The 11,435-nt window shown below is 33.2% G+C and overlaps 1 long non-coding RNA gene across 1 annotated transcript in view; it reads left to right on the top strand.

The window, feature by feature from the left end:
* Positions 335-11,435, top strand: part of LOC109343125 — a 14,311-nt gene continuing 3,210 nt past the window's right edge. The window contains exon 1 of the long non-coding RNA XR_002107166.1: positions 335-344. This is a non-coding gene — a long non-coding RNA (uncharacterized LOC109343125). The remainder of the gene's footprint in view (positions 345-11,435) is intronic.

Raw genomic sequence — 11,435 nt, 5'->3', positions numbered from 1 at the left:
GTTAAACTTCTATGTTCGGAGGACACTTAAGTTGATTTAGACATTCTTGGATAAGGTTGAAGATCAACCCAAGTTGGAAAGCGATTTGCACCACCAATGTTCGATCCTGTTCTGGGAGATCATGCCAGGACTGTACCTGATATAGGGGAATCATCAAGTTAAGAAGATATTTTTGTTAAAGGATGAGTTTGTTTCCTATAATTCAAGATGGAAAATGCCATTTGAGATTATGGTGTGTACTCATACCAATACAAAGGCTAAAGTAAGACTTGTCAAAAGTGGACAGGAAATAAACACTTGGGATGCTTGCATTATTTCATGTGCCATGGTATAATAGCAAAAAGGTCTGTCAAGGAGAAGGGAGTGATATAATGAAAGCTAAGAGGTATCCAACTCAATATCCAGAATTGTTGATCAATAATGGTCCTCAAAAAGCCTTAAGCCTACTATTAAAAGAATCCAATGTTAAACCAAACCCAAAGAGAAATAAACTAGATGCAAACAGTAAACTGAATTCAGAAAGCAAAAGAGATTGGTATTGAAGTAGGTATGGCTAAAGAACAAGAGTTACACGGGTACCCTCCCTTATGAACAGTCCAGCAGACTGGTTTTTGTGAAAACAGAGTTGCATATTCTCATAACAGGCACAAATTTCAGGAATAATGAGCAAATCATAATCGGATCAATCACATAATGAATTCAGAAGGGACAAAGAGTTAGTTGGAGGTTGCAAACTAATGCATAAGTAGTAACAGTCAACCAAAATTCATTACATATTCCATTGATTTACAACACATTATTTTTTTCGGACAGTTATGAAATCAAGGGGACATATAATATAGTTAGACATATTTTTTGGAGCAGGATATCAAGGAGAGTTATAACATGGGTAAACCAAGAGCTTTTCAGTTACAAAGACGTAATTAGCACACACAAAAAACCTAATGAGTATCATAAAGATATCTGAATCAAAAGAGCAACAATCAAGCCAAGATGAGGGAAACTCAAAAGGTCTTTACATGGGATAACGAGTTATAAATAGGACCATGTAGCATACACCCAGAAAGACATACTTAATCACAAAGAGAACAAACACAACACACAACCATAAGGAAATCAGAGAGAGAACAAAGACCAGATTACATATACGCATACACAACCATAAGAAAAAGAGAGAAAAAAGGACATATCACTTACATACATCACAACCCAGAAAATTAGAGAGAGAAAAAAGAGTGCCATCCCACAACTATAAGCAAACAATACATATTCACAATACATATAGCTATCAAAAATTAGGAAATATCACATGTACGTGTATCACAAATCAAAGAACGTCATGCAAGTGCAAAGAAAAAACAACAAGGAACAGAAGGTTGTCACTCAAAGAGCAAAGGAAAAAAGGTATACTCTCAGGTACACTATTCATCCTATTCAAGTAGTTGCAAATTGAAATATGTTTTAACATATTTACATATTTATTAAACGCACCAGCAGGCATTTTGTCAAGATTTCATAACAAGGCACCCTGAACAAAACTCCTTTTATGCAATGAACTAGTAATAGCGATGATTTGAATTATATTATGTTTCTGGTTTAGCTTGATAAACAATAAAGGATGAAAAATGATATTGCAATACTTAACATTCTAATACATGCTTAATCCAAATATTTTTTATGTTAGAATTTAGAAATCTACGCATATATTAGTACTACCCCTTTGTCACTACCATGTCTTCTAAAAAAGGAGAACATAAAAAATATTTTACATTCACTGCTTCTGTTAATTAAAGAAGATGAGAATAAGGATAATACAAGTTTATGAAAAAAATCCAAAAAAGGATAGAAATAGAATCAAAACAGAAAGGAGAGGAGATACCTTGTTCGTCGCTGAGAAGAGTGTGTCACCATAAACCACTGTCTTCTTCTTTACCCATATAGAACCAGAGACACTTCGGGATTAGAACTTCATAAACCAGCCATTGTAATTCTTCTCCACCGGTTTGAAGCTGCCGACAACCGGCCCATTATCGCCGTCGGGGTGAGAGGAGAAGAGAGTACAGGAAATGATTTGTTTTAGGGATTTCCATCAAATTAACCCCATTCCCTTCTTTTGGGTCCAACGAGAACCTCACCAAGTTAACCCCTTTCCCTTTTTCTTTTATATGTTTTCATTTCTAACCCATTTCTAAATAAATCTTAAATATGACTTTTGATTCTTCTTTTCAAACCTATTATGTATTAGTTTTTGTGTGTTTATTTGTTTATGCCTCACGTGATCTTCTTCTTTTGTTTGTTTGCTTAAATTTTGTATTGTTAGTATTTCTTTATAATATATTTGTGTTCTATTTGTTTTGTTTTAGTGTCACTTGTGTAGGCCAAAATAAAATCTACTAACACACTATTTTTTGACAATAGAGATAATATATAAAAATTATTCCAAATTATTTTATCACATAATTAAAAAATAGAATTTTTATAGTGAGTTATAATTCAAGTTGTCTCTAACTCCTCCAAAATGGGGAAAAAGTGTACGACCAACACCGTTTCTAACCTATTAACTTCATATATAAAAATATTTCGAAATGGTTTTATCACTTAATTTCATATATGAAAATTATTCCAAATTAATTTATTACAAATTAATAGCGAAATTTTTATAGTAAGGTCATGGTTCGAGTCATCTCTAACCTCTCTGAAAGTGGAAAAAATGTTTACGACCAACATCGTCTCTAAGCTATCAATTCCATATAAAAAATATATTCAAAACTTCTTTTACCTTAATTAAATATGTAACTTTTATAATAAGGTTATGGTTCGAGTTGTTTCTAACTTCCCTGAGAATGAGAAGAAGGTCTACGACCAATACCGTCTCTAAACTATCAATTCCATTGAATTAAAACAATATATACTAAATATTTCAAAATACACAAAATTAACTCCACCAAATCTTTCAATACCATATCGCCATTTTCAAATCAATAAGAATTAACCAAATTTCAAACCAGAATTACGCAGTCTTGATTTCTCTAATGCACCTAGGGATACATAGGAGCAAGATAAACTCTTGTCAGACACAAAAATTAAAATATTTTGCTTTAGTAGTTAAATTCTTATTAAATGAATTGTTTAAGGGTACAAAAGTTCATGTTATTAGCGAGGGTGCCGTTTTAATACGGCCTGACGAGGTGCTAATACCTTCCCCGATCCGTAATCGACTCCCGAGCTCAGAATCTCTATTCAAAGACCATATTATCTAAATTGGGCATAAACTAGAGTTTTCTACGTTTTAACCGCAAAAAATGTAGTGGCGACTACAAATCAATCGGAAAAGGTAGAAATCGAGTTCGCCTCTCCCTAAGTCGTAGGATTGGTCTTCCAACCGAAAAACGGGCTGCGACAAACACTAGTGAAGGTGTAAGGCAAGTTGAGTATGCTAGCATCATTGGTAGCCTTTGGTATGCCACTAATTGCACTAAACCCGATATTGCCTATATTGTGGGATTCTTATGCAGGTTTACTAGTAGACCTAGTATGAAGCATTGATATGCTATAGAAAGGGTAATGGGATACCTTAAGAAAACAATGAACCTTAGATTACATTACCAAAGGTTTCTAGCTGTCCTAGAAGAATTCAACGATGCTGTTTGGAATACTCTTTCAGATGATTCCAAAGCAACCAATGACTATACATTTAGCATAATTGGTGGAGCTGTTTCTTTGAAGTGAGAGAAATATATTGAGATAGACGTACATGACCTTTAATGTACGGACTTTACAAAATACACTTTTAAAAATGTTGTGTGTGGTTTGATGTTGGAGATAGAGTACAAAACTACGAGCCACTCTAGTAAAATCTGGATCATATTCATTATTGCAAAGGTTCAAGTCGCATGACACATTTGTTTATGCACAATCTTATTGAGACCACAGAAATTCCCGGAAATCATTTCTTTAATTTCAAGTGAAGGATTGTTGGAATTTGTTGAAAGAATAATATTTTGAAGTGAAATGAAAAACTCAGTAGTCCCACTTTGCTTGGAGGAGGGAAGTTGAAAGACTTTGTAAGTCTTAAGTTGCGGCCCAACATTCGTTTTTATAAAGAGAGCGACATAGTCGTAACTAGTCAATACCGATTATTTCATGTCATTCAAAATTGTTGCAAGCTACAGTAACAACAAGCTACACTAACCACTTGATATGGAATTCGGTGCTGCTTCAAACTCTACGTCAGAATAGCAAAACAACATCGTTTAAAATTGTCATTTAATAGCGCTTTTGTTGCGCTTTCTATGTGAGCGTAGCACATAAGGTTATTTTCAACATCGTTTTTTGTAGCGCTGTAGAAATTAGACAATTAACAGTGCTCACTGAAGCAAGCGTTGTTAAATGTATACTTTCTAAATAAGACAATATATCTCCCAAACATTCTATCAAACACATGACAAACTGTAAGACTGAGATTGCAACTCATAGGGGATATGAATTAGTTGACTAGAAATAATGATCAATTTTTCTGCAAAATGGAGAGTAATAGTGCAGCAGATAATATTGCAGAAAATAAACAAGAATAAATCAAAGAGGTAAGAGAGAAGAGAGTACACAATGATTTTATACTGGTTCACCTTCTTGTCCACCGAAGGCTACGTCCAGTACTCTTGTAGCACAAGAGACTTTCCACTAAATATTATGAGTTGTAATTACAATATCTCACCTCAAGATTACCTTACATACTCACTAATACTTATCACATTGGAAAACACTTTTCCAAGTAACTTCATCCTCTTTCTATTCACACCCCATGAAAGAAAGTAATTACAATGAATGAAGAATATGAATGATGGCTTGGATTGCCTTTACAAGTATGAAATATAATAACACTTGCAATCCAATCAATTCTTTTGTATACTTAGTAAATAATGCTATTTTAAGTTTACAAAACTTTGACACACTTTACTTCAAGCAACTCAGAAAAATAGCTTTGAAAGTTTGAGTTTAAGTTGCTAGAAATGCATAAAACTATTTCAGAAAAGTGTAGGAAAATTGTGAGAAAAGTGTGAAAGAGTTGTTCAAAGAGTTGTTTTCGTTGTGAGTTCTAAGGCCTTTAAATAGGCTTTCCAATCAGTCATTGTGCCTTTATGAAAGAGTAGGAATTGTTTGGAATGAAGGCATTTCGTTTGGGATGAAAACCATTGAGTTTCAAATCTAAAAAACTGATGTATTAACTCTCACTAACCGATTACAGCAAGTGGGTAATCGGTTACCCAAACGTGACAATTTGAAAAATTACATTGAGTAAGCGGTTACTCACTTGAGTAATCAACTAATCAAACTCTCTGTCTAACGGTGAATTTAAAATTCACTTAGAGTTATTGGGTACAAATTTGAGTAATTGGTTACTCCAATTTAAATATTTTTGGATAACTGATTCTCATTCATGTAACATGTTACTCAAATTTCAGTAACGTCTTCATAAGTAATATTTCTTTTCTTCGTTTTGGCAATGTTGGTGTCTTCATCAAAATCTTGTTAAGGTCAGGAGCAAATATCTTCTTCACAGAAACATGTCCAACTCCACCATATTTACAATAGATTTGTTAAATCACCAATGACTTCAACTATAGTCAACCTTAACAGATTCCAATATTATAAAACAACATATGAGTAATGAGATATTATGCAAATTGTTCATTCTTTCTCCTCCAATTTTTACCATAGCCAAAAACCTAGAATACCATAGCTGCATAACTTCACAACAAATAAATATCACACTATTAGTAAAGAGAGAAATAAATGAGCTAAAATAAGATAATGATTAACCTTATGTTTGAATAGAGAAACAAAAAATTGATAATTTCACCATAGCTGCATAATTTCACAACAAATAAATAGCATACTATTAGTGAAGAGAGAAATAAATAAGTTAAAATAACATAATGATTTACCTTATGCTTGAAAAAGAGAACAACCAAAAATCGATAACTTGTTTGAAGAGAGAAACTAAAAACAAAAGAGAAAAAAATGTAACTTATGGAGAAGAAAAAAGGTAAGAGAAATAATAAACTGAATGATATGTATTATTATGTGAGGTTTTGTTTTTGAATTTGAAAAGATTCATGCTCATTAAAACAAGCGTTTAACAACGATTATTAAAGAAGTGTTGTTAAATATACGAAGTTTTAACATCGGTTCCTTCAATAAACGATGTAACATATTTAACAACGCTTTCTTCAATAAGCGCTGTTAAAGATGACACCTTTAACAACGCTTATTGAAGAAGTGTTGTTAATATATGAAGTATGGTCTTTAACAACTCTTCCTTCAATAAGCGATGTTAAAAATAACATCTTTAACATCGCTTTCTTCTGTAAGCATGGTTAAAGATAACACTTTTAACAATGTTTATTGAAGAAGTGATGTTAAATATATGAAGTATGGTCTTTTATGACGTTTCCTCTAATAAGCGCGGTTGAAGATAACACTTTTAACAACACTTGCTTAAATAAGTGCTGTTAATTTTCTTCTGTCTTACACTTAACAGCGTTAAACACATAAATGTTATTGAATGAGGGTTATTAAATACCAATTTTGACATAGTAAAGGAAAAAGTTAGTGAAAAATATATGTCACTTAAGGCAATGCTACTATTCAAATTGAATTGAGGCACTTCAATAGACAAGAGAACTAAAAATTAATCAAAAACATGTTAACATAAACACCAAATTTTCTAACCCAATAACGCTAAAACTAAAATCACTTAAGGCAATGCTACTATTCAATACGTCAATATGCAAAATCTAACAGCTGAACATTCACAAACTCTGCGTTTTCAGGATGCTATGGCCAAGAGGAGATTGCAAGATATGAAGTCTGTTGAGAACAAAAAACCATCTAAGGATCACGACCTAACATTAGCCCCGCCGAATTGACTGATAACGTGACAATATCAAGGGAAAGTGACTAGAATCAATTGCAAGACGAATTGAGTAAATCTAACCCAAGATGCATGTCAAATATGCATAGGAATTAAAACTAAATTAAATGAAAAATGTTCATCATGTATATAATGGGGAAGTTAGATTATAGTTGACATGATAGTGGTAAGAGGGTTTGGAACCTGTTCTAAGGAAGACAATACCCACATAAATTGAAAGGAATCACTTAAATCCAACACTAACAGAATAACACCAAAACTCAAAAAATAAAGATTATGTAGAGAAATTGAAAGGATGGAGGAGAATGAAGATGATAGTGGATAATGGTGAATGACTGCACATCGGATGAAGGATTATATGCTGTACCAGAAAGTATGTGTCACCGGCTTGTGATTGATTAAAAAAATATGTTTAAATTAAAATTTTAATAATTAATTATTTTTCTAACCGATCACAAGCAGTAGCACATGAAGTTACCTACCGTTTTAGGACAGCAAATATCCACCCGGAATTAGCACCCCCAAAACTAATTTGAAATAAAGTTGAAGCTAACAACTAGCCCGTCACTCCCAAAACACATGAAAAGTCATACGGTACCTACCATGACCTAGCCTTAACAAAAAAGTGCAACCCACCAAACACAGCTAGGATTCTTTATCGAGAGACAAATGACACATGATAACAAACAAAAGACAACAGGTAGTAACAATTTTATTATTTTTATTTACTATAAAATTACATTTACCATTGAATACATGATAATAAACAAACATATGCCTCTGCAATATTGGGCAAGGCAAAGTGGCAAATACTTTTCACCTTCTTTAGGTGAGTACAGAAGAGAGTAAGGATCCTCTCTATTATGGGAGAGAGAAGTAATCTTTTTACACATAGTTTTAGGATAAAAGTGTTATTATAAATGTCAACAAAATGATATAATTGTCTTTTTATTATATTTTTTGTTTTATTTTGTATAGTACTTTCATCTGCATTATTGGAGAGGAGTCTGACTCCAGAAAATATATCATGGATAAGTAAAGACTACTGTTAATTATCATATCAGGCTCAATGGAGAAGATGAGACCAACCATTTGGTAAAATCACCAGCCTTCCCTGTAACAGTGATCACTAAGGTAGCAGAATATGACCTAGACTGATTATTTATCCACTAAAATACATGGTATATGTAATAACCTGAGGCTGAAAGATGTATTAGCACAACACTATCTAGTGGCACGATTGCCCTAACCTGCATAACAACATGATGCTCAATATAAAATTAACAACTCGTATCTTCAACAGCCAGCGAAAGATTATAAACCGATAAGATGTTGCAGTCATATTTAACAAGTGAAAATGTTGGTATAACAATTCATAAATCTGACCATAGTGCATCCATGAAGGGGAAGAAACAACCACAAAAATGTTATGCAAATATGCACAAACATACATGTTAAAAAATAATAGTACGCACCTGATCAAATGAAAAACGTGAAAAACAGTAATGTAGATGAACACATAAGATTATAAGAATATTCAAGTCATGGGAAATGAAAACCCAAAAGAATCCAATGCATATGATTTATAAATATCTAATATCGACACCGTTTATTACCAGAACATACCATATATTTGATCAAACAGACAAGTAGTAATACAAATGTTCCACTAATGTAAATGTAGAAGTCCTATTTTGTACCCCAAAAAAATTAAGAAATTTCTCATAGCAGTTATATTGGGGGCATGAACACTCACTGCCATAAAATGATACAGTATGAAGATACAAGGTAGCCTTTGTAGGATTAGGAGGCATGGTTGGATCAATCATGTCTGCAACAAGATTCAAATCAATTATCCCATATCTGAAGCACAGATACCTTGAACACCCTCACATGTTGGTGTCGAATACGTATCCGACACGAATACGCTCAAATTTGTGAAGGATACATATTCCTAGAGTATCCAAAAATAAAAAATAAGAAAAGTAAAGATGAAGATATGTCTTTAATATATTTTCAACAAGAAATATGATAAGATAGGATACGTTTTATCTATTTTATGAATTATTCTATTATATTTTCTAGTTTTGGTATTTGGAATTGTGAAGGACAATGATTTACAATTTTCATTATATTTCTACTTTAGATATTTTGATTTACACTTATAATTTCATTATATTTTATGTATTTTTTACTATTTTATACACGTATCCCTGAATATATCGTATCTTGTATTTTAGAAAAAATGTGCTTTGACATATCGAATATGTATCATATCTAATACACGTATCTGCATCCATGCTTCACAGTATAGATAAGCTCCATCCATAAAGTCATCATTCTCATTTGGTTTTATAAAATTATATGAGAATGAAACACTAGGATCCCATTCTAAACATTGTACAATTTTATAGGTTCAAACGGTAAGATCAGCAAACTTGACCTGAAAGTGAGAATATTCATAAACTCCATCCCTTCAAGTTCAAGTATTCATGAGTATTACTAGAAAGCATCGATAAACTTCTCAAGTTTTAGACGATCTTGATCTGAATGTAAAGATTAAAAAAGTTCACTTGATAATGGATCATGAATGATATGAGTAGAAAAATAAAACATAAATCACAAGGAGAATGAATAACCGATTGTGACGCCTCGATTTTCGGCTGCACGACTTAGCTCAAAGTCGCCACTACATTTTATAGTTAAAAATGTAGAAAAATCTTATAAGTCCAATTACCTTGGGCTTTTGGATTTTTGATATTCAGGTTTGGGAGTCGGTTACGAGGTAGGGAAGGTATTAACACCCTATCCGCTCACCTTAAGCGGTACTCTTTATTAAAATATATGACTTTATGATTATTATTATTTTATTAACATATGAGAAGTTCACCATTTGAAACATATGCATAAATGTTCCAATTAATCGATTAACGTGGTAACTTAATCGATTAACTCAACTGCCTTTCTTTTACATATGTGTTTTCTGTTTCAACTGAATTCTGTGTCATTATGTTGCCCCGTTAATCGATTAAAGAGAAGCCTTAATCGATTAACTAGTCTGTTATGTGTCATAACTGAAATCTGTTTTTAACTGTTTAACTGTTTTTGCAACGAATGTAACCGCCTATTCTCTATGCTATAAATACAAGACATTATTCAGAAACCCAGAGCGTTGCATTATATTGTATAGGGTTGTTTAGAGAGCATTTTGCATATGTGTTTTACTGTATTTTGCAAGAGAGATGCATGCATGAGAAGAGAGATTATGCTGGTTTAATTGTTGTTATATGCTTACTGTTTTTGCATAATTTTGTATCCACTCTTATATTGCTCACATGCTCATGCATTAGATTTTGTTAGAGAGAAATTATTTGTATACTCATATTGATTAACTCATTTGAATCTTGATGGCTTAAGGGGTTAATAAAAGGGTTAACCTTTGAGTCTTTATCTTGTCATATTTTAAGCATTATTGTGCTTAGTGTACTTTGTTGTTTAACGTGTTTTTGTGTAGTGTGGATTTGTCTCTTGGTGTGAGATCACCACAGAGATTGATATTCTTCACCAAGGTTAGGAGGTCTTGATTTGAGGATAAGAATCTTGGCTGGGGCTATTTCGTGAGAAAGGTTTTCTCAAAGGCGAAGGGTAGAGTCAAACCAAGGATTTAGAGATCCTAGATTTCAAGATGGGAGCGTCCTATGTGCTTGTAATTGAATTGATATTTGTATCCATTTTTCAATATTGTGAAGAAAGAAAATCTCTCTGATCCAGAAGGGGAGGCCTGGATGTAGTTTGCAGTGGATCGCAAATGAACCAGGATAAGAACCCTTTTTGTACTGTTCTTTCTCTCTTTATCTTCTTTATGTTTCTTGCCATTATAAATTGAAAAGTTTGATATTTGTTTACTGCCATATACTTCTTAATTGTGAGTAAAAATATATGTATTATATCTGTTCAATTTTGTTTTAATTACTATGCAAATTGCATGTCTGATCATTCTGTTATGTGCAATAGTTAATCGATTAAACTCTGCTGTTAATCGATTAACTAGACTGTTTTCCAGTAGTTGGGTTTTGGTTCAAGAAGCGGTGTTTGTTAACCGCTACACCTATTCAACCCCCCTTCTACATGTTCCTAGACCACTGATACCTAACAAGTGGTATCAGAGCTAGTACGACGTGCTAGCTCAATCACATCCGCGTGATCCGAAGGGAATTAAAATGGTTTCCACCAACCCCTTTGGCGGTGATGGCGCATCCATTAACCGTCATCCCGTATTCAATGGCGATGGTTACACCTATTGGAAAGTCTGAATGAAAATATTCATTGAGGCTATTGATTCGGATATTTGGGAATCCGTAATCAGTGGCCCCTTCGCCCCACTTCACTTAGTGGATCGCGAACCGAAAGAAAAGCCAAAAAGCTTATGGACCGATGAGGAGCGCAAGAAGGTCCAGTTCAACCTTCGCACCAAGAACATCATTACATCGGCCCTATCCTA

The sequence above is a fragment of the Lupinus angustifolius genome, chromosome LG01 (genome assembly GCF_001865875.1).
Source record: "Lupinus angustifolius cultivar Tanjil chromosome LG01, LupAngTanjil_v1.0, whole genome shotgun sequence".
In the NCBI taxonomy this organism is placed as follows: Eukaryota; Viridiplantae; Streptophyta; class Magnoliopsida; order Fabales; family Fabaceae; genus Lupinus; species Lupinus angustifolius.
The sequence above is the reverse complement of the archived record's forward strand: the minus strand, read 5'-3'. Positions and strand labels throughout refer to the sequence as shown.